General features: G+C 35.8%; 1 long non-coding RNA gene across 5 annotated transcripts; it reads left to right on the top strand.

Moving 5' to 3' along the window:
* Positions 1-2,701: 2,701 nt before the first annotated feature.
* Positions 2,702-11,894, top strand: LOC120355244. 5 transcript variants are annotated; one of them, XR_005573464.1, is made up of 4 exons: positions 2,702-2,717; positions 4,974-5,061; positions 8,875-9,045; positions 11,629-11,831. It is a non-coding gene; the product is annotated as an uncharacterized LOC120355244 (long non-coding RNA). The 5 variants fall into 5 exon arrangements; XR_005573463.1 differs by having other exon boundaries at positions 2,703-2,717; positions 8,839-9,045; XR_005573460.1 differs by lacking the exon at positions 2,702-2,717 and adding an exon at positions 3,255-3,438 and having other exon boundaries at positions 11,629-11,894.
* Positions 11,895-25,635: the final 13,741 nt, after the last annotated feature.

The following is a 25,635-nucleotide window of genomic DNA, read 5'->3' as shown; positions in this document are numbered from 1 at the left end:
TGAGATAGTGAACCAGGTCACGACCGTGACTGTCACTGAAAATTTTAATCTTATTTTTGTTCCGCTTACCAAGATCAGTATTTGTTAATTCCTTCTCAACAGAACTATTTTTAGTTTTAGAAGTTCTCACCTGTCTAGAAACTGAGAAATTATTATGAATGTCATTACAAATTTGTGTCGTACCCTGAACAGTATTTTCTGAATTTCTACATTCTAGTAATCCTAACGACTTGCTAGACATTGTTTTTGGTTTCAGTATCTGACATAAATTACAAAGAATCCTCCATCTATAATTGGCCGCATTAAAATTAGAATCAAAAGAGAGACCCTCTGTTAAATTAGTTATACTGTTTTTTTCACGAAACTTGAACACTTCCTCAAGGAAAAACAGGGCGAATACTCGACAATCATAGTTGTTGTTCTGGCGAGGACAAGGTATATAAGCCAACCTATCTGAATCGAAAATCGAACTTACTCTCCCTATCAGAGCCTCCGCATATTTATCATTGAGTTCACCCATTGAGTCCAGCTTAAAAAACACCTTACCAATTTTATCAAACAGCACAATGCTCCAATGTGAACCACACCAACCATCCCTAGTACTGGAAGGCTGATTATCATTCACCACAAAAGCAATTATATCATTTTTATAGACAATTTCCTTAAGGAAGGACAAATCTGCGTTTTTATCATTAATTATCATGCTAGTTATCGCTGGTAGAACAACATAATTTTTACCTGAAAAAGAATCAATCAAATAGTTACAAAAACAGTCCATATCCGTATCAGTCAGAAGTTCATTTTTAAGAAAATGACTAATCCGATCCATAAGTGTAGCCTCACGAGAAGACGTCTCCTCACTCTCAACTCCCGCAGCCCGCACTCGCGATTCACTCGCCGACACCTCCATCAGTCGAAAGTCGAGCTCCATCGAACGATTGATCGCCGCACTCCATTGCTCCTCAAGAACTTTTATCCTATCTCTCAACTGTAGATTCTCAAGCTCCAAGGCAGATTCATGGGTTGTTTGAGACTTATCACAAATATTAGAATCATTGAAATTGATCTCTTTGCCAACATTAGACGGAGATAATAGCAGCGACTCCTCGTCGGTTTCAATAGATGATATAGCCAGACTATCATGTGTATGCGACCCATTAATTTCTCGAATAATAGATGCACTGCCATTTGTCTTTATCGATACAGAACAGTTTTTGACAAGGCAACGCCAGGTAATATCACCTTTACTTGTGCAAGATCCTTTTCTAAATTTAACATTATTATATAAAATAGCAGGGTTGCCCTTTGACGTTTTGCTCTTTTCTATTGTCGATTTCATATTAATCTTACTCGATTTCACATTCATTGACTGTTTATTTGTTTCAATCGTATAGAGCTAATTCGCATACAAGGAAAAACAATAGAATTTTGATTATGCAATCAATTCTGATTATGCTTATCAAAAGAGTCAAAGGAAGAGTGAGTCAAAGGAGATTAACAGCGCCAAGAGGGCCTTCAAGGCAGGAAACAATTTGGAAGCCCGTGGAAGGAAAGAGTTGGAAAAGACCAAGGATAGTAGCAGACAATCACACGCAAAGATAAGCAAAATTGAAATTCTTTTCCAATTAAGTAAATTAATACGAAGAGAAAGTGACCCGGTGCGTATATTTAAGTATTGGCGCGGCCGGTTTACCGTAGTTATCGTTGGCGTAGGTCAGTTCAGATCAGCTGTTTCGGAATCAAAAGTTACTAACATTCTGTTGTCAAAATAACCAAAAACTCCGGCTACCAAGTATACAATTTACGCCAGTCTATATCTATAGATAGAAACAGAAAGGCCGCTCATCAAATTACCAGCCAGATAAGAGCAAAAGCCTAGTCTCTAGCAAAAACAGGCAGTATTCTCAGTCGCTTGTCAATCAATCTATAACTCTCTCCCTCCTTAATCAGTATACACAAGCACAGACAATCAGAACAGAACACTGCCGAAAAACAGTTTGTCACAGTTTAAAAATGAGGTTAGAAACCCTCAATCGCGAATAAAGTGGATATCACAAGTCTTTACTTACAGTTCACAGGGTCTAAGTGTGATTATAATATTGAACGGCACTATTTGTTCAGTATGATAAAATCTAAAACACTTAATTATTCACTTTAACTGGTAAAATCTCTAATAAATGAAGAGCTACTCATAATGTCAACTTCCCTGTACCTGCGCATGCGCAGCTTCCTCAAAAGTAGAAATAAAATATTCTGTCAAACTGACAACATTGCAAAGCGAGAGAGAGATAGCGCTATCTGTTTTGTTGTATGATAGAAAAGGACAGCAACAGTATTGTCAATCGTACACTGCCATTATAACGTGGACCTCACTACAGTACCCTGGCGCAAAAATCCGCCATCTTGTTAGGAAGCGCCGTATTGTAATAGTATGGGGCCGCGGAGTTGGGAATATCTGGAACTCAAAATATCAATGTTAAATGTCCTATGCTTGAAAACTGTTGCTGGGTGGAACTCTGAATATTTGCCAGACAGCGGAATTGGAAATATCCGGAACTCGAAATATGTTGCTAGGCGGAAATGGGAGTATCTGGAACCACAGAGAAGGGTGGAAGTTCCAGCACTTCTCTGTGCTGGAACTGAAATTACTTGTTTGTCAGATGGCGGAATTGGAAATATCTGGAACTCAAAATATCGGTTCCAAAGTGGGAATACTGGTAATGTGTTTGTCATTGAGAAATGGTTCAAGTCTGACTTATTTTCTAGAATGATATGGACTAATTAGCCCACTTAGGGTAATTCATAGCTCATTATATATATTAATTTTGGACGGAAATATTAAACTTTAAACAGTAAGAACAACTTGGCTGATCTTTTTGGAATTGTTTTTCATTATCAAAATTTGGGAATAGAATACTTTTGGACCTGGTTTGTCGTTCTTTTTTCGCAATTATTTGCGATTGTACCAAAAAATAAGTAGAAGTAATTTAATATTTTTCAGATAATATAATATTTTATAATAAAATAATAATACGTACATATCTATTATTTTTTAGAAAATTTAATATGTTTCCAATATAATAGCATTAAGTTTATAGGTTATGTTATGCATAATATGCATAATATATGTAACGTACACATAATAATATAATATAATATTATAACGTACACATTATATACATAATATATGTAATGTACACATAATATATGTAACGTACACATTGATATAGAGACTATATATATCAATGAACGTACATTTGCATTTTGCAACAGAAACAGCTTCTTATAGAGTATTGTTTTACAGGCTAATCTTTTTTTATGTAATGTATTCAAATGTAATTATAATTAGGATTGGGATAATACAAAAATATACTTTTTGCTTAGTGATATCTATTACATTGTGACAGAATTTGGTTTCTCAATAACTGTCATCGTGAGGTAAGTTTAATGTGGACTAAGTTACTAAAGTTGAAAATATTATTTTAAAATAGCATATTTAATTTATTAATAATAGGCTAGCAACTTTTATTAATTTCTTTGTTCTATCATTAGAATACTTGAATAATATTAGAAGTAGGGGTACTGATTAGGCTAAATATATTTAGACCTTATTCCCTATTGTGAGATATTTATGAATTTCATCTTCTTTTAAATACTGTAGTTAGGTTACTGCATCATTTATTCAATAAATTAAATAAAAAAGGATTTTCCAATATAAGTGATTTACATGTAGGCCTACTGCAGTCAGGCTACTTGTTGGAAAATCCATTTAGAGAAATATGATTCAAGATTAAGCTTAGAGTGATTCAGCCAAATGTGGATTGTTTTATAAAATAAAGTTTTTCAGTATTTTATAAAAAGTTTTCCATTAACCAAATTATAAACTGAATGAAATTCAACCAGACTCACTGAAGCCCTAGAGCTGATTGGATTGGTTGTTTGAAGATAATTTATAAACGGTACTCAGACTACTGTAATTTGTAACATCATAGAGAAACAATAGCATAAAAAACATCTCATGGTGTTTAATTTAATGGTTTAGTATAGGGCTCTTATGTTGTAAATTTCACTGTTAACTCAAGCCGCTGATATTCCTATGGTATTTTTGCTTTATGGTAACTCAATATAAATATAATAACTCTGGTACTATGAGGTCCACCTAATGGCAGCATTTGATTAACATTGGTGTTGCTATTCTTGTCTATCTAGACAAGAATATAATTAATTATAATATATATTAATTATATTAGACAAATCAAATTGATTTGGAAATTGAAATAAGTTTAGCTCTATCCTCATGTTGCTTCACATGATTGTTTTTTTACAAAGTAAAAATATAATTAATTAGACCTTACAAAAAGATTTAATTTGAATCATGAAAATTTATGAATTACTAATTGAATAATATATTTTCTTGACGAATAAAATATTATTTATTATTATTAAATAGAATGCACATTCAATATTGGGTTACATCAGATATGTTATTCCGAATCAGCTATTCACTATTATAGGAGCCAGTGGCAATACAGGAAATCGGCAACGCCGTTGTCCTATCTTTTCTACTGGCATTATAGCATTGACCTAACTATAAGCCCACTTGAATGAATGAATTTATTTGCCAAAAACAAGATACAAACATAAAAATTAAGGAAATGTTAATCTATTTAATTAGAAATTATAACAAAATGATATCCTTATTTATGATAATAGTATTAATAAATTAAGATTAAATTTATGATCACATGCATGAGTACAGTAGGTGAGGCAAAAATACCTGCAGAAGGAAGATTCCTTGTTTGCCAGTGTGACTCGTAAAATCAGCTGTACTTAAGTATCGCTGTATTTATTTACCCTCTTTGAATGAGTAGTTTTCATTTGATCGCCAAATTTTTTTATGCTAATGTTAAATTTAATATTATACAAAAGTTTTCCTTATAAATTAACTTGAACTTATTATTTATATTTTACAGTGCCAAACTGATCAACTGCATCCTAATGGAACGTTCAAGATGTGATTCAGTAACTGATACGGTAGTTGCAATCATTATTTTTGACCAAGTAAGTGAACAATTCACCATGAAATGGTATTTTTGCTTTTGCTCTAAATCAGTATGGGCTGGGACACACAGAGAACAATCTGCGGGAAGCGGTCAGAGTGGCCTTCATCTATATTTTAGATATTCATGTCTATAACCTGCTAAGACCTCTCTGATTCCTGTCCGCAGATCGCTGTGTGTGTGTCCAAGCCACAAAGTTTTACCTTATTTATAAATATTGTGCGCCACCCACTTGGAAAACATTTTACAGGTGACATTTTTGTACTGTTTCGATTTGGATACTATCAAAAACAACTTGAATATGGTAATTTTAAAAAATCGATTTAATTTACTTAGAATTGATATTCTGAGAAATCAAATATGTAATGAGACAGGCAATACTTTCATGTAGGTCGTCAGGCTAGTTTCACATTCATTCGGTTCGTTTCGTTTTCGGCAAATTCCGATAAGTGTGAAACGGTAATTTGGTTTGAATTCGGTACCGAATAGAAACCGCATAGAACCGAACGCCTATTTGACACTTGACTCTAATAAATTCCATCAGGTTTCAATTCTTTGCTAGCGAGAGGCTACTTTCACACACTTTCGGTTCGGTTCGTTTCGTTTTTGGCGAATTCCTATAAGTGTGAAACGATGATTCGGTTTGAATTCGGTACCGAATAGCAACAGCATAGCACCGAACGCCCCCTCGACACGAATAGGTTTTATCATATTCGAATTTGTTGCTAGGGAAACAGGAAAAAACAAAGTCTTCTACACACGCTGGCCTTTTTTGTTTTTATTTCAACCTGATATCGTGATTATCTGTTTCAAAATTTCCCAAGTCAAAATCATATGGTCAATTCAATTCTGTTAGTTCACAGGAACATTTTTTTCTCAATGAATAGTTTGCCAAAAAAATATGAAAGATATAAATTAAAACTCAGGGAGAATTTTTTTCCACGAATATTATAAATGATTTCATCAATGGAGAGAAGAGATGAAGTTTATATAATACCATGTGTCGAAACAAGGAACAAATTTTCAATTTAAAAAAATTATCTCTCTAAACATCCGAAATTAACATAATCAAAAAGAAACTATTCAAATAATTCACAATTTTTAATTAACTTTTAGGGTCGATTGTTTGGTATGAGATGTTGTGGTATTTTTCCATAATTTTACCATGAGACCTGGTTCTGAATTATAAATTAATTTTCGAATAAATAAAAGTGGTATTGACAATATCAAAGTCTTATTCTTTCAATTTTAGGGTCGGTTTCCGAGCTCGGGATTTAGCTAAGTTCTAGACTTTAACTGGCTTTAAACTCTGGAGTCAGAAAATTGGCTTTCCGAGTCAGAGCGTTGACGTAGTCGAGGACTTAAATAGACTGTGTAGTTTAGAGATCACGTTAGACCCTGGAGTTTGTAATTTCGCTTTCTGAGTGAGGGGCTTTTAAGTCAGGACTTAAAACGGCGTGATTTTAAACCCTCGACTGGGGTAGGGTTTAAATTCAAGTTCTAGACTTAACTGAGCAAACGCAATTCAGTTATTGTTTTGGAGAAGATAAAAAGCCAAATAATTGTCATGGAATACAGTTTTTTTTTCAAAACAAATACGCTTTCAAACTCAGTAGCCTAATTAAATTTTTATTCATAATCACTGGTTAGGATCAATGATCAATAGTAGCATAATAATAGCATAACGTGAAATGAAATGTTTATTCATTCACCTTTCAAAGGTTTTGCTTTGAATAGGCCTACAAAGAAATCGAAACGTATTTTTACAAAATAGTTTGGAGAGCATGCTCATTTGAATTGTCCCGCTGCAATCAGCTGTTTCCGTTTTGCTATAATGCCAACAATACAACAGCAAAATATTGTGAATTTCCCTCATGTTTACTGCGTTAAAGTCCTGGACTCAAATAAGTCGTGAACTTGATAGACTCCGGAGTTTAGAAGATAAAATCGTGACTCAGAAAGTCTATTTAGACCCGAGAGCTTATTTTAGTCCTAGACTCTGTAAGTCCAGAACTTATAGATCCCGAGCTCGGATACCGGCCCTAAGTCTAGAACTTGAATTTAAACCCTACCCAAGTCGAGGGTTTAAAATCACGCTGTTTTAAGTCCTGGACGATTTTTGATAAATCCTTGACTTGGAAAGAGGCGAGAATCTAATTCAAGTTCTGGACTTATAAGCCCTTCACTCAGAAAGCGAAATTATAAACTCCAGGGTCTAACGTGATGTCTAAACTCCAGGGTCTATTTGAGTCCTCGACTACGTTAACGCTCTGACTCGGAAAACCAATTGACTACATCTGATTTTGAATCTGACTCCAGAGTTTAAAGCCAGTCAAAGTCTAGAACTTAGCTGAATCCCGAGCTCGGAAACCGGCCCTAAATTTTTGTTGTTCAAGAAATAACATCTTACAATTTAACACCAGCTGTTATATTTAAATATACCAGCATGAACTGTGAAAATCCAAACACAGCTGTTTTTGAGAAGAAAATACTCAATTAGAACCGTACGAATTAAAACCTGACATGTATGAAAGCCTCATTCGTTTTCGGTAACGAACCGAACCGAATGCGTGTGAAGCGTGTGTAGCCTCACTGTGCAGAATAAGCCTCGTCGACAGAGTGGTGGTCATGGTGTGGGTCTGTCTACCCGCTAACTTTTCAGGGTCTTCTTCAACTTGTCCTCTTTCTATGCTTCTTACAGTAGCTGCAACCTTGTTCAATATTCTTTTGCTCAATAATTCAGGCCTATTCCTGGCCAAGGTTGAAGTCACTTCCACTACATGGATCAATTTTGCTTGTAGATCTTTTTATAGTGATGAGTTTCTTCATTTATTGTGAACATTTGTGGTTTCCATTCCACCATTAAGGCTGATTCCAGGATAAACATTGCAGGCAGAGTCAAAAGGAGGCCACAAAGGTTGAAATAGTGGTCTACAATGAGCAACTATCTTGAATAATGAATCCTCAAAGTTTCATGAATTTATTTGCTCCCAATTCAGCAATGGATCGGATCTCACCCAAGACTTAAACTATATATCGCAAAATGTAAAAATTATGAATTGAGTTTTCCCTTGTGATGTGCTTCATTTAGTGAGACCGATGGTATACAAATCGGAATAGCCTTCTTTGAAAAATGTTACCATAAAAAGTTTTGAAAAGCGTGATGCACAACCTTAAGTTATCATTCTTATCAAACATGCACCTGCCACTCCCACTAAACTGTTGACATCTTGCTCAAGTGACTCCACTGAATATATTTATGAATACCGACTAGCATAAACTAACTTATTGCCTAAGCACAAAGCAGGTTCAAAAACATCACATTCATATTAGGTGTACTTCGTCTACTTGAGCCTACGTTTATTTATTATAATTTTGTACCAATTTTCACTTAGATAATACTAAAACTACCATAATTTTATCTTTGATAGATTAACTATAACAATTTTAACACGTCTAGCTATTATGCTTATCAACTCATAAAATATTTTGTATGCAACATCAAAATAATTTAATATTTTATGTTCGCAAGTTTAATATTGATATTTAATGTGTTTTTAAGAGCATTCTAAATGAGATATATAGAGAAATTGATGTTTTTCTAGCTCAAAAATGTAAACTTGAATCGTGAAATGTGAAGAAAATCATACATTGCCAGCCTATCATTTGCATTTGAGCATGTTCCTACTGCTGACAGCAAATAATAGGATAATAATATATATTTTTTAAAATATCGAATGCTGGGATTATAATATTAATCATACTTTTATTATTACAGATTGAATCCACAAAATAATTGTAGAAATGGTTTCAGATGATTACGAACAAGCGCAGCTATCTCTGGAGAGGTAATGCACCTACTGATATCCCGTGATAAGAACTTGGGAGAGATTTAGTGAAAACCTGGAGAACGGCCACTTAGCTCACAAATCTGAGCTGTTCACATCAAGCTGATATTTGTGACAGCCATTATAGCTTTAATCATGTAAGTAAACACTCGATCAGACTATAATTTTCAATTATTTGTATCAATTAACTGCGCCCGGTTCTACTCAGAATAACAAAGGCACAGGTTTCTTTCTTTAAACTACAACAGTACTATCACCGACAGGAGTCGAGTCAGAGCAGTGGTAACGGACGGTCGTGTTTCGAGGAGCGCACATAACATAAACCGTTTCTTGTTTATGCCTTTAGAAATATTTTTTCATCGTAGATCTTGTCCATAACCTAATAACTTACTTTATTAATTTATTCTTTCAATTAATACGTAATAATCTTTTCCTACAGTTACGTTGAAAAGTGGCCATTGCTGCACTGATTACAGAACGCAAAGAATTACTTTTCCGCTCTAGTGAGGGAAAAATTTTCTGCACTCCAGATTTGCAACATGGCAACGCAAAATACTTAGTAGGTTATATGGAGCAACAGTGCAGCAAAATCAAAATGAAGTTGGTGACAGTGAGTGGGCTGCTATAGTGAGCAGAGGTGCAACGAAGCACAACGCGCTAATTATTAAGTAGATATTATAACCAAGGACAACGACAGCACAGTGCCACCACAGCACACACCACACAGCTGCCCCCCGCCATTCAAACACTACTAATTTATTTGATGGATTTCAGGCAATTTTACCCATAATTACCCACTTTTCATATTCAATGGTAACTGTAGGAAAAACTTAATGTGAAATACGTGCGCAAAGTTCCTCTGCTGCACTCAAGAAACCATTCCGCCCTCGCCAACGGCTCGGGCGTAAACGTTTCTTTCGGTGCAGCAAACTGTCACTTTGCGCACTAGTTGCACAAATAACTATTCTAATAATAACTCATCATTAATAACATCAGTAATAAAATCGGTATTGTACCTCTTAAAGTCTACTAAAGTATTTAGTACTTGTCTATCTACTTGAACTTATTAGTTGGGAATTCATTCATCAGTAACCATAATCAACCAACTTAGCTGTATTAAACTGTATTGAATCGTAAATTATCTCTTTATAAATTGTAGGTTTGAATTACTCTTACTTATAATATTAATATATCTTTTAACCATCCAGGAAATTGAATAAACTAAATTTTTATGTATCTGATCATCACCAATAAATATTTCACTGTATAAATTCATTACCGTATAATCGGATACAGGCCATTAAACCGTAAATAAAATTAAAAATAAATAAAACAGGAGTTCTACTATTTTTCTCTTTGGGAGGCTGGTGGGAGTGTTTACCGCTACTCCTTGAAACAATTCGTCCACTAGCATCCTTCCTAATGGTCATTGAACACAACTTATTTGTACATCTATATGAGATTTGTCCCTTCTGGGATACGTAGCTTTTTCGATATTTGAATTCGTCAACCCACATAAAACCATCCATTACACTAAAGTCTGCAGTCAGACTATTTCGTTCTGAATCAGTCATATTTTGATGAATAAAGCAAGTAAACAGCAAAACAAAAAACTTCAACTAGCCAACAGATTATCATGCAAGCAAGCTAACACATATTTATACTTTTAATACTTATATACTAATCTTGCATCCTATTAGCCTATATCAATTCTTACAGCTCGTCATGAAAAATTAATTCAGTAAGATTATTGTTATAGTTGAGCGTTAAATATTCCACTAGGTAATTGGTATCAAAGCATGTCACACTTAACTTTATTTTTTGAATCATTAAATTTATCTGACAATCAATATTTTCATTTACATCTCAATACTGACTTCCTATGTGCTTAGTCATGCAGCATTTATTATTCCGAAAACATATTCCTTCTCAATCAATTAGTAGTAATATATCTATCATTAAAGTATTGGATTAAATAAAATAGATAGGTAAATCAGTGCTCCAAAGATGAATTTAATGCTTTCATAGTTGTTGATTGTCAGTAGATAGCCCAGGAAATACGCCATATACGATGAATCACACAGAATTCCATATTTTTTCCATCTTCCATTTTAGGATGAATATAAGCTGAGCTAAATTCAAAAAATTGTAAATTATTCTGTCATTCTTCAGTAATTAATGAATGCAATATGAACAACTCTCTTTCATGAGGTGAATAATTTTTTCCAACATTTTCCAGTTTCTCAATGATAGGGGAGTGATAATTATTTGTATAGGTCTTCTAAGGAACCATTATCTACAGCTGGTACCAATCAACTAAACTTCAACTCCAAACTACCGTATTAATACCAGTATACAATTTATAAGTTTATTACAGCTGTTAACTTTAGATGCTAAATCATATTATCACAACTTGATCTTCAATCATGATCATCTTCCCGTTCATCGGTAGCCGCTGGGCCGACAATTTCGGAAACATAGGTCTGTAGAATTGATAAATAAATAATTGTTATTAGTCCCCCTATCAAAATTTCTATTCAGAAACCATCCCCACTATTCACACAACATATTCCTAAAGTTTCATGCCATTCTGTCAAGTAGTTTTTAAGTCTATAGGGAACAAACAAATTAACAAACAGACATTTTTTATATATACATAGATTATTTCTTTCTTACATAATTATATTTCTGTTGTTTCCACTTATTTTTTTCTGTTACAGTTTCTCGATTGATCAAAGCACCACAGGCTGCATCGTTCGTCACCTCAGCCTTCAAGCGCGTTATGACTTACTCCAATAAGCCAACCAAATATCCTTAATAAGCAATAGAAGTTCTTATCGACTGTGTATGACTCATTAATATCCATGTTTTGTATAAATTTATGTGATAGGCCTACTGATATTAATGTTGATATACCGTAATGTTTTTTGCTCATACATAATATTGATAATAATACATTAAAAATAAATAAAAAGTTAAATTATTATTGTTGGTTTTTATTGTTCTAACTTTTGACTTACTGAGGGCCAAAGTCGTTGTCCGTCTGTTTGTATGCTCTGCAATAACTTTAGAAAGAATTGATCAATCAGCTTCAAATTTTAAACATATATTCTTCAAACCTTTTTACAGGTCAAGTTTGTGGAACAACAAAATTTACTCACTCCATCGTCCTTTTTCAGGATATAACAAATGACATTAAAAGTGCATAAGAAAAAAAGTAGTTTTGATTTATCATTTAGTCAGCTGAAGAATTCATTACATGCAATTTATCCATTCATTCATTCATTCATTCATAAGTTGAAACTATTTGGAAGCTATCACACAGAAGCTATCACAGTCTGCATGCGTTGACACCAAATGTGTGATGATGATTATGGGCCGGTTTCCGAGCTCGGCATTTAGCTGAGTTATACACTTTAAACAGCTCGAGTTGGCTTTCCGGAACGGGGCGTAATTGCAGTCCACGTTTAATTTAAATTTAAAAATCTAGAAAATAAAAAGAAAATAGTGTTAAGTTTCAGCTATTTTGAATCATTTAGGAATGTTTCACTTCGTCAATAAAAAACGTTTCCAATTATAGAAATGAGAAAATAAAGATAATCATAAAAACTACCACTACGCCCCGTTCCGGAAAGCCAATTTTCTGACTTCAGCTGTTTAAAGTGTAGAACTCAGCTAAATCCCGAGCTTGGAAACCGGCCCTAAATGATCATTTCATGATTTCAACTGGTTAATATACAACATAATATTTACTAATTCTATTACATCAACAACTGATACGAGTTGAGATATCAATTTACGGCTTCCGCCATTCATTTTTTCTTGGAACTCTGTATCTAAATCATGTATCACATGAACACCTTCTCATTAAAACAAATGAATTTGAATTATATGTAGTCCAGGCAACGAATGCTCAAATGGAGGTATAGAGGGAAAAGTTTGGAACACAATTTTCAACTCCACAGCTCTTTTAAGGATAGTTAGAAAAGATGAAAAACTTGATGGCAGAAGTGTTTTTTCAAAAAATGTCTTACCTTCAAGGGCGGATATTATCTCAGAAACTATGAGAGATATGGAAAATGTAAAGGACAAAACTTGTTGGTAATTTTGTAAGCTTCAATTTTGCTAGAGATATAAATGTTCATAAGATGCATAGTTTCTGAGATAGATGCGAAAAATGAAAGAAATGGTACTTTCAAACCACCCCCCCCCTTTTAGCACAGGGGGTAGGGGTGAGGACTTTTGATATGTTGATCCTCTAACTATCCTTAAAAGAGCTGTGGAGTTGAAAATTGTGTTCCAAACTTTTCCCTCCATAATCTTTCGTTGACTGGACTAATGAGGGACAAAGATGTTGAAGCGAAAGAGTTATTTTTGTGATACTTTTATTTTTGTGAAAGAGTTATATGATCCACTTGGTCTCTTGTCACCGTTTACATTATTTCTAAAGTGTCTTGTCCAGAAACTGTGGAAATTAGGAGTGGATTGGGACGAGAAGCCGCCTGAGTCTATATGCACTCTTTGGGAGAATTGTCAAAAAGAGTTGCCTCTATTGTTGAAATTTGCTGTTCCACGTCACGTTGGTTTGTTTCAGGATTCTCACATCAGTTTGATTGGTTTTTGTGACACATCATTGTCTGGTTATGATGCAGTTATCTATGTGAAGTCGCAGAAGGAGAGCGAGGAGCCAAGAGTTGTATTATTGTGTTCAAAGTCCAAGGTAGCACCATCTAAAGTTGAATCAATACCTCGTTTGGAGTTGTGTGCGGCACTCTTGTTGGCAGAACTCATAAATTCAGTAGTCACTATTATTAGTGAACGTTGTCATGTGTCTCGTATTGTTGCACTCTCTGATTCTACAGTCACCTTGTGTTGGATTAATGCTCCATCCGCGAAATGGCAAACTTTTGTTGGTAATCGCGTCGCAAAAATACAGGATTATTGTATACAGAGGTGGATGCATGTTGCCGGAATTGAAAATCGAAAATTGAAAATTGTCTAGAGGTTTATCAACAGTTGAGCTTGTGAACTTTCCGTTGTGGCTCTCAGGTCCATCATGGATAGCAGAGGACGAATGCGATTGGCCTGTCCGAACTCAAATGGAAGAGATAGTGGATCCACCTTAGGCGAAAAAACCGTCAGTGTTGACAGTCACAAAATCTCCTGATTGTAACAGCAATGCAATATATTCATTGATTGGTCGTTGTTCGGATTATGGTCGTCTTTTGAGAATTGCAATTCTTGTTCTCGAATTTATACGAATCTTACCCCAATCAGTAGAATCAGATTTCGATGTTGCTGAGAGGTATCTATGTAAAGTGGTACAGAAGATACATTTTTCATCTGAATTTGTGCAATTAGAGAAGGGAGAAGATTGTTCTATGCGCCTACGTCGCCTGTCTCCATTCATTGATAGAGGTGTGATTCGCGTCGGCGGTCGTTTGTCTCATGCTGGACTTGAATTTGAGACTTGTCATCAGATGATCTTACCAAAATCCGACGCTTTCGTATCGATGTTAATTGGTTATCATCACAAGAAGAATAGTCATGCTAGACCTTCTTTATTGTTGTCTTTGATCAGACAGAAATTCTGGATACTGTCTGCTCGCTCTATTATTCGTATTTGTGTCTTTAAGTGTAATCGTTGTTTCTGTGTTCGACCTAGTAAAAATGCAATTATTCCGAAAATGGTTGAAATCACCCACTTCTATCGGTGTGGGAACGGTTGTGGTAGTTGACCAACCAAACACACCTCCATTGCAGTGGCCACTGGGTGTCATTGAACAAGTGTTTCCGGGAAGTGACGGCGAAGTTCGAGTGGCGAGTGTTCACCTGAAAACTGGTATTTATAAAAGACCAGTAACAAAATTATATCCACTCCCAACTCAATAGTTGTTGTGATTGTTACATTTTTTCTTTTGTGTTGTTTTTTGGTGTTGGTGTTTTGTTTTTTTTTTTGCATGTCTGGATTTTTCCTTACCGTAGTTTTTTCAGTTTTGTAACTTGGCTGAAAAATAGTTTTTCAAAGGCGGGGGTATGTTCTGGCCAGAGAATTCGAATTGTAGCGCCAGAATGCCAGACTGTGGTTCTGCGAATAGCAGGCTTGTGTTTGCGCCGGCGCAAACCATCCTGCTTGCTTGGCATTCTGGATGTTTTTTGTGAGTCGTCCTAGTTTTGTCTTTCTTGTCTCGTCGCCCCGTTGTTGCGCAAGACCAAATTTGTGTTTGTCGGTCATGTAATTTCGATCGGAAATTTCTTGTAAATTGTTTGAGTGTCGTGTGTGTAAATTATGAATATAACAGCGTAAATAGTATTGAATTGAATTAATTTGAATTGGATTTGAATTTATAAAGAATCCAGTTTGAGCTTTGTTCAAAACACAGTGCATAGCCTGCAAGTTGAACACGAAAAGGCAGCCCGGAAGCAAGAACCTATCTTCCCTGATTTCGTCCCACCCTAAACCTGACCAAAACACCTAATACAGGCTTCGAAGGGCAAGTAGTCAAGATTGGAGTAAATCTGGTGAGTTTTTGCTCTTCTTTATTGTTCATTAATGCAGAGTTTAACTGTACAAATAACCTGGCTCCTAACAAATAACCTAATCAAATAACCTATTTGATTATTTAAATAGTAAATTACAGTCCTCTGATAGCTCTAGCCTGAGCTTTGTTCAGAACAGAGAGCATACTGTCAATGTTGGAATTAATAGACTGTTTCATAGTTATATTACAGTAGAGGTATCATAGAATAATAATATTTACCATGGAACTTCCAAACCCCTGGATGGGGTCCCATCAACTCCAGCAATCTGGAGTAAAACCCTTCCAGGGCATTGTTTGTGCGGTGCGGCAGGTCAGCCACACTCATTCGATTGACACCAATAATGGCAATCCAGAAATTCTCCATGTATTTAAAAAATGAATCAAAAGTACGGTATGCATTAAATTTTTTTCATTCAATTATGAGGTATTTTAGATCAATTTATGAACCCTTTATTTTTAGCAAGCGTTTGGGGTTGAAACTGAATTTGTTCACCAGATTCCTAATGTTCTTGATCACCTTTGTTTTTTAGAATTTTTGATGAATAAGTGAGTGAATGATCACTTCATCTATCTCCTGGCGAAGGTGTGTAAACGAGTTGGTTCCCTTTTCCAATGAATTCCAATTTCCAGGCCTGACAAGGCCAATAAGATTTCATAATTTCTCACAATATCTGACACATCATAAGAACATTCTATTTATTTATTCATACAAACTTTTGCGCGACTGTTGGAACATTTCCTAGATGAGCATCTATTTCCCGACATGATTTTCTATAATTAAACTAGTTACTATAATAATTATTCAAAGAGTGTTCAAATTCTGGGAAACCTACATAATTAAAGTTGATAAATCTTTGAAATTCAATGACTAAGCTATAATAACTAAAATAACTAACTCCTAAGATTATACAGAAAGTTTATATATGATAATTAGCACTACTTCATTTTTTACTTTCCTTGCCCTATTAACATAGGTAAGGAAAGTATTGCTTTCCAAAAAAATTAAGGTTCCTTTCTAAATTTCTATACGTTTCAAGGTCCCCTGAGTCCGAAAAAGTGATTTTTGGGTATTGGTGTGTTGTGTGTGTGTGTGTGTGTGTGTGTGTGTGTGTGTGTGTGTGTGTATGTGTGTGTGTGTGTGTGTGTGTGTGTGTGTGTGTGTGTGTGTGTGTGTATGTATGTGCGTCTGTGTACACGATATCTCATCTCCCAATCAACGGAATGACTTGAAATTTGGAACGTAAGGTCCTTACACTATAAGGATCTGACACGAACAATTTCGATCAAATGCAATACAAGATGGCGGCTAAAATGGCGAAAATGTTGTCAAAAACAGGGTTTTTCGCGATTTTCTCGAAAACGGCTCCAACGATTTTGATCAAATTTATACCTGAAACAGTCATTGATAAGCTCTATCAACTGCAACAAGTCCTATATCTGTAAAAATTTCAGATTCCTCAGGCCCAGCTCAGGCTCAGGGCCCCAGCTTCCTCAGGGGGGAAAATTAAAAAATATCATTTCTTAGTGGATGTCTTGAGGCTACCATAAACAAGTTGTGCAAAAATTAAAGTTTTTAGGCTCGGTAGTTTGGGCTGTGGTGTGATTTCAGTATGTTGGGACTTAGGAAGAGGATGAGGAGTAAAGAGGAGGAGGAGAAGGAGGAAGAGGAGGAGGAGGAGGAGGAGGAGGAGGAGGCGGAGGAGGAGGAGGAGGAGGAGTAGGAAGAGTAGTAGAAGGAGGAGGAGGAGCTGAAGAAGAAGAAGATGAAGAGAAATAATAATAATAATAAGAAGGAGAAGAAGAGAAGAAGATAGATTAAATATTGATTTAGCGATCTAAAATAAAAGCTGAAAGATGTCTTTATTGAGAAAACATAACAGCTGTTTCGAGTTTCATAATAGCACAGACATATACTGCAATGCCTCATTGAGTTCAAACACACAGTTCTAATTCTCTACATGAAGTAGTGGATTATTCTTTTATTGACCGAGCGAAGTGAGGAGTAGTGGGGTTTTGAGAGAGCTGCCTATCCATCAGAAATCGAGGGGTGTGGCCTCCCCCCTCCACCCCCCCAGCCCCAGTCGGCCATTTTGGCCCCGCCCCCAGCCAATAGGAATCTAGGGGCGTGGCCACGCCCCCCTCCACCCCCCCTGCCCTAGTCAGCCATTCCCCCTCCACCCCCCCAGCCCTAGTCAGCCATTTTGCTCCACCCCCCCAGCCCCAGTCGGCCATTTTGTCCCCGCCCCCAGCCAATAGGAAGCAAGGGGCGTGTTCAAAATGGCGTCGTGCCCCCACCACCCCAACCAATAGGAAGAGACCATTGTAGCAGGTGTCCATCTCCCCTACCCAGCATGGGTGTGTTCAAAATGGCGTCCCCCTTCCCTAATGCCCCCACCACCCCAACCAATAGGAAGTGTAGCAGGTGTCCATCTCCCCAACGGTTCCCCAGCGGCGGCCATCTTTGTTGTAGCAGGTGTTAACTGACTGCCCCAGTTAACACCTGCTTAATTTGCATATTAAAAATATCCCCACATTTAAAATCTTTAAAATCTTTAAACTCTCAAACTACACTACTAGCGCTAAACTCTCAAACTACACTACTAGCGCACAAAGTTTGGTGCAAATTAAACTATGTTCCTTGTTTTCCTCCACCACAGGAAGAATGAAAAAAATTACATTTCATATTTGTTCACCACATATGAGATGTCATTTTCCCCACACTATGCTGTAAAAGGAATGGTGGCGCTTTTTTTAATGTGCTTTCCCCATATTGAGAAAACTCTAATTGAATGTTGCTATAATAGGATGTAGAATAGATCGGGCTAATCTATTCTACATACTACTATAGTTATTCATTACAAAGTGTTAATCAACATTAGGCCTATTGCACAACAATATGTTCCTTTTTTCCTCCACCACAGGAAGAATGAAAAAAATTACATTTCATATTTGTTTAAATGAGATGTCATTTTCCCCACACTATGCTGTAAAAGGAATGGTGGCGCTTTTTTTAATGTGCTTTCCCCATATTGAGAAAACTCTAATTGAATGTTGCTATAATAGGTTGTAGAATAGATCGGGCTAATCTATTCTACATACTACTATAGTTATTCATTACAAAGTGTTAATCAACATTAGGCCTATTGCACAACAATATATTCCTTTTTTCCACCACCACAGGAAGAATGAAAAAAATTACATTTCATGAGAATTGTTATTTTTCCCACACTATGCTGTAAAAGGAATGGTGGCGCTTTTTTTAATGTGCTATCCCCATATTGAGAAAACTCTAATTGAATGTCACTTAGTTATTCAATACAAAGTATTAATCAACATTAGGCCTATTGCACAATCAATGATGGGAATGGGTTTTTTTTTTTTTTTATTTTTTTATTTTTTTATTTTTTTTATATATTCCTTTCTTCTTCTAGAAGAACAAGAGGCGATTTACCTTCTCGTTGTACACACTTCAGATAGAGTTTTTGTTTGTTGAAATCCTCAAGTGTTTGAAGATTCAATACACTCAGAAATTTCTCAGGTAAGTAAACTTCGCAATAATAGTCACCATTGCTGTCATGATCGTATAACCTCATTATGATTCGCTGACCCTGTTGTGTTCTCACCAATCTAGCGTGTACAACACGGTACCACGAATCATGGTCAAGATCTTTGAGTGAGACCGTTGGATATTCAGTTTTCGAAATATAATTGAATGACTTCATACTAAAAAGTCTATCATTTCCAGTGTTGCTTCTATGGTGTTCCATAATAATAATAATAATAATAAAAAGCTTACCGCGATCGTGTGCAAGAATAACAAAGCAGCTATATGCTTGCGTTGGTTGTCGGTTGAAGACTGAGCAAACCTGTTAAGCCGTCAGCCCCCCACAACCGTTTCCTGTCGACTCCTTCCACATTCCTTCTGTTGACTCGTTCTCCCCTCCGCCTCCTCACACCTTTCCTTCTGTTGACTTCCCGCCATTCACCTTCTTCTTCTTCTTCTTACATGTAGGCGCATTCCTACCCACCTCTTCTTTACAGCTAGTCGCCGCATCTTCTTCTCCTCCTCTGTTCACCTCTAGCGATCTTAAAATTTCTTCTTCAATTCTTATTAGCTTGTTTACATTCAAACTAAAGGGTCTGTAATAAGCTAAGTAATCACTGATATCGTTAATATTAACTGTATTTAGAAATATTGCTTTCAATTGTCTAGCAATAGTACTGTTTTTTGTCTCTATTGCTTTTTGACACAAATCATACCATTCAATGTAGTTTTGTAATTTAATTTCTAAACATTCTGGCGCATAAGACCAAGTTTGCGGATTCATTATAGCTCTTCAATCTGCTGCTGCTACCGAAGGTACACTAAATGAGTGGTACTAGAACAGTGAAATTTATTGCTTTTCGCTTCTCCCTTCCACCGCTACAGGTCAGACTGCATACTCTCGCTTTATGCGAAATCAAATCAAATCCACAATAAACACATAGTATGCTTTCCCCATCAAAATAAAAACCTTGTCGGGCATAGTTGCGTTTTCGTTGTTTAGTTAACAGCTTACAATGTTTCATACTTTCCATTCTATTATTTTCGCATGTATAATCGATATCAGCAGCATTACGATTCAATGAACTCATATTTTTTGTAGGCATTGAAGCAGCAGCAGCACTATTCTCCTCTGTTTGCTTGTTACACATCAATATTGTCAAATAATGATAGGCACTGAACAACGCACACCGACCATTGGACGATTTGTTATGAATTTTGCATACACCAAAACACCAAGAATTTTCAAACATTGTATAGTCTGGTTTTTGAATATCCTCCGGCATAGTAAGCACATTGTCGTGTAACCTTTTCAAAAACTGTGTTTTTTCTCTTCCCTTTGTATAGATTGTGGTATAATTTTGCAAATATGAAGCAAGCAGCGCGTCAGTGTAAATTAAGTCGCCTTGGTCCCATCTAATTTTATGATAGTTATGTTCAAGCCAGCTGACATCACGGTACATTTTTCTACTCAGTAATGTTTTCGGAAATGGTGATTTAAAGTGTAGCACAACATGACGTAGTTTGTAATCGATTATGGCTACCTCTTTATAATGATAAAATTATCATCACTTTTGAAAAAATGAAACTCGACTACAGCAAAATCAATGTCATCATTTTTCCTGTCGCATTCTTCTTTACTCTTCTCCTCCTCCTTAATTCTTGCTGCCTTCTTCTCCAATTCTTCTTCTTCTTCTTTATCCAAGTCGCATTGTATGCCAAAGTCTCGAAATTTTGTTGATACTTGCTCATCATCGTCCATTTTCTGTTGTCCGTCGGTGCATGCACACATTCTATGTACAAATGCATCAAATTTTGCTTTTGTCAATGATGACAATGATGATGATAATGATGACAACGACGACGACGACTGAGGAATATCTATGTTATTATTCAAGCTATTAGAACACATTACAACTGAACACTGTATTGTTCATACATGCACTTTTATATAGCCCCCTCCTCCTTCTTTGTCATGCATAGCTCGCTCTTGCGTCAAATTACTGTACTTCACGAACTAATGCGCTCAATGGTTTGTATTCTACTAATGTGTCACTTATCAAAATACAATATGCAGTCGTTAAATTTGGCACATTTTCTGTAAACTCCATTTCCAATCGAATGTCTGTTGACGATGTTAAATGATCAGCTTGATGTGAACAATCTAGTACAATTATTGGACAGCAATCAGTAAAAGTTTTATAATCTACAACTGTACCATAATCAGTATGAAGTCCTAAATTATAATAGCTGGGCGCAAATTCAATAAACATTTTGTACAAAAGTTGTTTGTTTCCATTTATACGATCATACGGCAGATATTCACTATTCAGGAAAAGTTTAACATCGTGCAATTTGCACATATCAAATTTCGACATTGACTTTCCCATTACATTTTTCCTGTTTGTCTGAAATGCTAATATTACAAATCGCGGTGTATCAGCTTTTGAAGCCGTCTTTATAGTCCAAATCGTGCTAACACTGTTCGGCAGCTGAGGATATTCGTGGATATCCCATTTTCTGAATGCAATTTTCAATGGCCTATCCTGATCAACAATTTTCAGAAATTTCAATCTTAAATGATCATCTACATGAATATAGGGCACTTTCCAAAGCAATTTTGTTATTTCCAATGACATTGATGTTGCTTGCGGCGACTGAATACAATTAATATCTGTTGCGGATCTCAAAAGCACAAGCTCTTGTCTCATATTCAAAATTACATGTTGAAAATCTTCGAAAAATGGCAGAAGTAATTTTAACGGTACGCAATAAGCAAAAGTATTATTAGTTAGTGTTGATGCACTATCAGTGAAACCTGCTAAACCATATGTATTTTTATCATTTAGTTGTTTCACTAAATATGATTTAATAGTAGAAGTAATACCTACTAGTCGACTCTTTGCAACGACTGTACCTGCCAACCCAAATCGTATCTCATCAAACATATGTGCTACTGCATTTGAACTGAGCGTATATGCAGCCTCGACCGGCGGATCATCAGGTTTGTCTTTTGCCGGCGCTTTTGTACATGTAATTTTCCCCTCAACAATAAGAAAAGATTTTGCAACTAATGAAATAAGGTCATGAGACGATTTCGACAAACGTATTTCATCATTGTTATTAAATTTCAAATTACCATACGGCGCATGCGTATGATAATCAAATTTTGTTATATCTGAATAATAGTGTATGTCTTGTTCAACATTTAGTATGTCACTAATTGCCGCCGCGTGTTTTGACGACATATTTCCAATTCACTTTAAAACCAAGCTTTTCTAAAAACCTTGCTCGATTATGTGTTATCAGTTTCACGGACTGATAAGTACTAACCAGTTGCTGCATGCTAAAAGCAGTCCTACCGCCACCACCACTCCACACCCTCCTTGCGCCTAGGTTGTTATACACAACAAAACCCATTCTGTAGCGCTTCTTGCTCTCTCGCTTGTGTTGTTTGCGTGACTAATGCTCACATCATTCTAACACGATCCATCACCGCCTCTCTCTCTCTATTCCTCCTTTCTAATGTGTACTCTTATTGTTATACTATCGCCGTGGAAATCAACTAGTTTACCATTCTGATCAACTACTTGAATTACAATAGATTGAATTCTGTGCGTGTTTAATGGAAAGTAAATAATTGGCGATGGTGATTCATTTATTAGAAAACCAGGTGCAACCTTTGGTAGGAATTCGAAAATTGTATGAACCTCTTGCCCATTTCGATAACTGCCACATGCAATATTACAAGTAACCTGGAACGATGTTATATTTGTAATGGATACTAAACGTTTAGAATAATGCCATTTATTTGCTGCAAGAATTTCTCTATCAAAACCGAGTATATTGGCTAGTGATGTGTTCATTGTTGAATCAACATCTTTATCCGCTTTCAATTCACATAGCATTGTCGTATTATTTCCTTGTATAATTAGATTTGAACTATCAACGTTCAATTTTCTCTTTATTTCATTTATTATACGATCAATTTTGTAGGAGCCTGTATCCAAATCAATCAAGCTATCACCATACTTAAAAGATGAGTTGACATTTTTAATTATATTCGGTACACTATTGTATGTCCATAAATTAATCAAACCAATTTCATATTGATAGCGTGCGTCTAGCTCTAGTACAGTGGGAAGTACTTCAATTAGACAACTGCTGCTGCTGCTGCTACGGTCTTTAGATGATAATGTTATTACAACCATTGCTAAAGTTTTACCACCACCTTCTTTCATACACATCTACAAGTGAACTGTCTGCTATAACGCATCTGCAAGGAATAAAAGACAAAAATGACCACATACATTACTATTTAGTGTTTGTAATTGATCATAATTGAAATAAATTTCAACATTTGGTTGTTGTTTGAAATAGTTTATCAATTGTATGGGCGGCTGTAAATTACCAATTGGATCGAAATAATATACTTTTTGTGCATGTTTTTTGTATGCCACCCAGTGTGTACCACTGTTCATGATCGAGTCTAAATTTATGATCGATTTTTCATTTAAATTTAATTCTTTTTGGCAATGTATCAATCATATAAATACCACGCAATTTAATATCTAAAATATCAGCCCAATCTTGTAGATCATAATTTGACAGTGGTCCTTGTATATTAATCTTCATTTTCTGACTTTCTTTGGCGCTCTCCTCTTCTTCTTTGTTGTCCTTCTTCTTTGTGAAGGTGTTTCAATGATTCTACCGCCTTTATACAAGGGTGCATATGGTCTTAAATAAAAACCTTGACCAGCTATGTGCTTACTTAAATGTTCAATCGCTTTTTGTCGTAAATGTGCACTTCTTTGTTCTTGTAGTGATGAATTATTTTTCCAACCTTCTCTTCTATTATTCCGCCGCCGCCGCCGCCCCCGTTGTACTCTACCCCCGCCAAAGGCAGCTTTAGCTTTGATCAAATTTGTAACTAAGTATGCGGCTGCTTTTTCAGTTAAACCTGTGTTTGGATTTTTAAAAACAGACCATGCTTTATCAGCCAAACGACGATCGGCCACATTTCGCGACGAATTATCACTATTCTTCGCGTACGCTATATCATGCTCTTTACATGCTTCATCCAGACTATTTATTCCTTTATCCCCCCTCCTTAATCTTTTATCTAATTTGGTGCCGGGTCCGCAAAAGCGGTAGGAGGGGATATGCAACTCTAGGGGTAATGTATCGACAATTTTATTAAGGGCGGTTGATGCAAATCCGCTAAGTTTCGATAAAATACCAGTACCAATTTTACGTCGCACTCGTCGACGACGACAAGTCTTTTTTGCTACCATCCTTTCAATAGCAATGTTGAAACCTGACTAAATAGAAATTAGTTAATCCCCTTAAGACCTGCTGTCGGCTCCGGCTCACTATCAAAATATTACAAAGTTGTAATGTTGTTATTAGTAGAAAATTCGAAATACTATCACCAGACGATGGGTTTATGTTTATACAACTGTTCAATGCTGTATAATTGTTAAAAAAATTACAAATAACCTTACGTTGATCATTCATATAAGCATACCATTTGTCTAGTCCATCATCAAATAATTTCGATGTTTTATAATTCATTTGAGATTGAACACATAGTTTATATAAGATAATATATGTGCTTTATTATAAGCTTTTACGCTTAATTGGCAGTACTGCTGCTGCTGTCTTTTACAGTTTGGTTTAATGATGAAGAATTTAACACATTTTCAACTCTAATATTGTGCAATGTACAAGTACTCAGAGTATAGTATAAGAGTAATATCATACTAATTGTGTATATTATGAATGTAACAAATAGTATGATTATTTTCATTTCTTGTCCTATTGACTTGACTCCCATCGTGTCTGCCGGCAAACTAAGTTTGCAGTGACATGCAACTGAACGCATGACGCATGTGTGCAGCTATGCATGACCAGACATGTCCATGAGTCATTAACCTTTGACTATAAATAGTCATGCAGAACAATGTTTGTACATCAGTTGTGCACAGTTGTTGATCACACAAGGTAAGTTAAATGAAGTGCAATAATCAACATATATATATATAATTTATTATATTGAACAAGAAGAAAAAGAAACCTAATCCTTAATTCAAATTGCCACAATTTAAAAAAAAAAAAAAAAAAAAAAATTTAAAATTTAAAATATTATTAATTTAAAAATGTTCCTCTGATCAGCTGAATCTACGGTCGCTGTCGCGACCGTCAATTCAGCCTTATATCAGAGGAACGACCTTCGCTGTGTACAACTTGCATTCTTAAATTGTGGCAACCTGAATTAAATGACTGTACATTCGCACGTGTAATCTTAGCAGTAAATCTATGCGGCATGAATGTTTCAATTTCGGCATCTTCGTTGCCCCGACGTCCTAAATTTGCTACCCTAATGATAACAGCATCCTTGTTGAAGGAGCGCACAACACGCGCACCTAAAACAGGATACTGAAATGCATCGGATAAATGTTTAAAATGCAATTACGACGTCGGGATGGGTCTGAAAATCTTATCAGCCCATCGAAATCGAATTCATGACGCATAGAGTTAGATCCTAAGATTGCGCGTGGACGACTATAAGGATGAGCGGGGGGACAACCTTGCTGGTGTGATGTGAAGGCGGGGGGGATTCTTGTTGTGGTGGTGGTGGC

The sequence above is a fragment of the Nilaparvata lugens genome, chromosome Y, assembly GCF_014356525.2.
Source record: "Nilaparvata lugens isolate BPH chromosome Y, ASM1435652v1, whole genome shotgun sequence".
NCBI lineage: Eukaryota > Metazoa > Arthropoda > Insecta > Hemiptera > Delphacidae > Nilaparvata > Nilaparvata lugens.
Note: the sequence above shows the minus strand (reverse complement) of the source record. Positions and strands in the feature narration are given on the sequence as shown.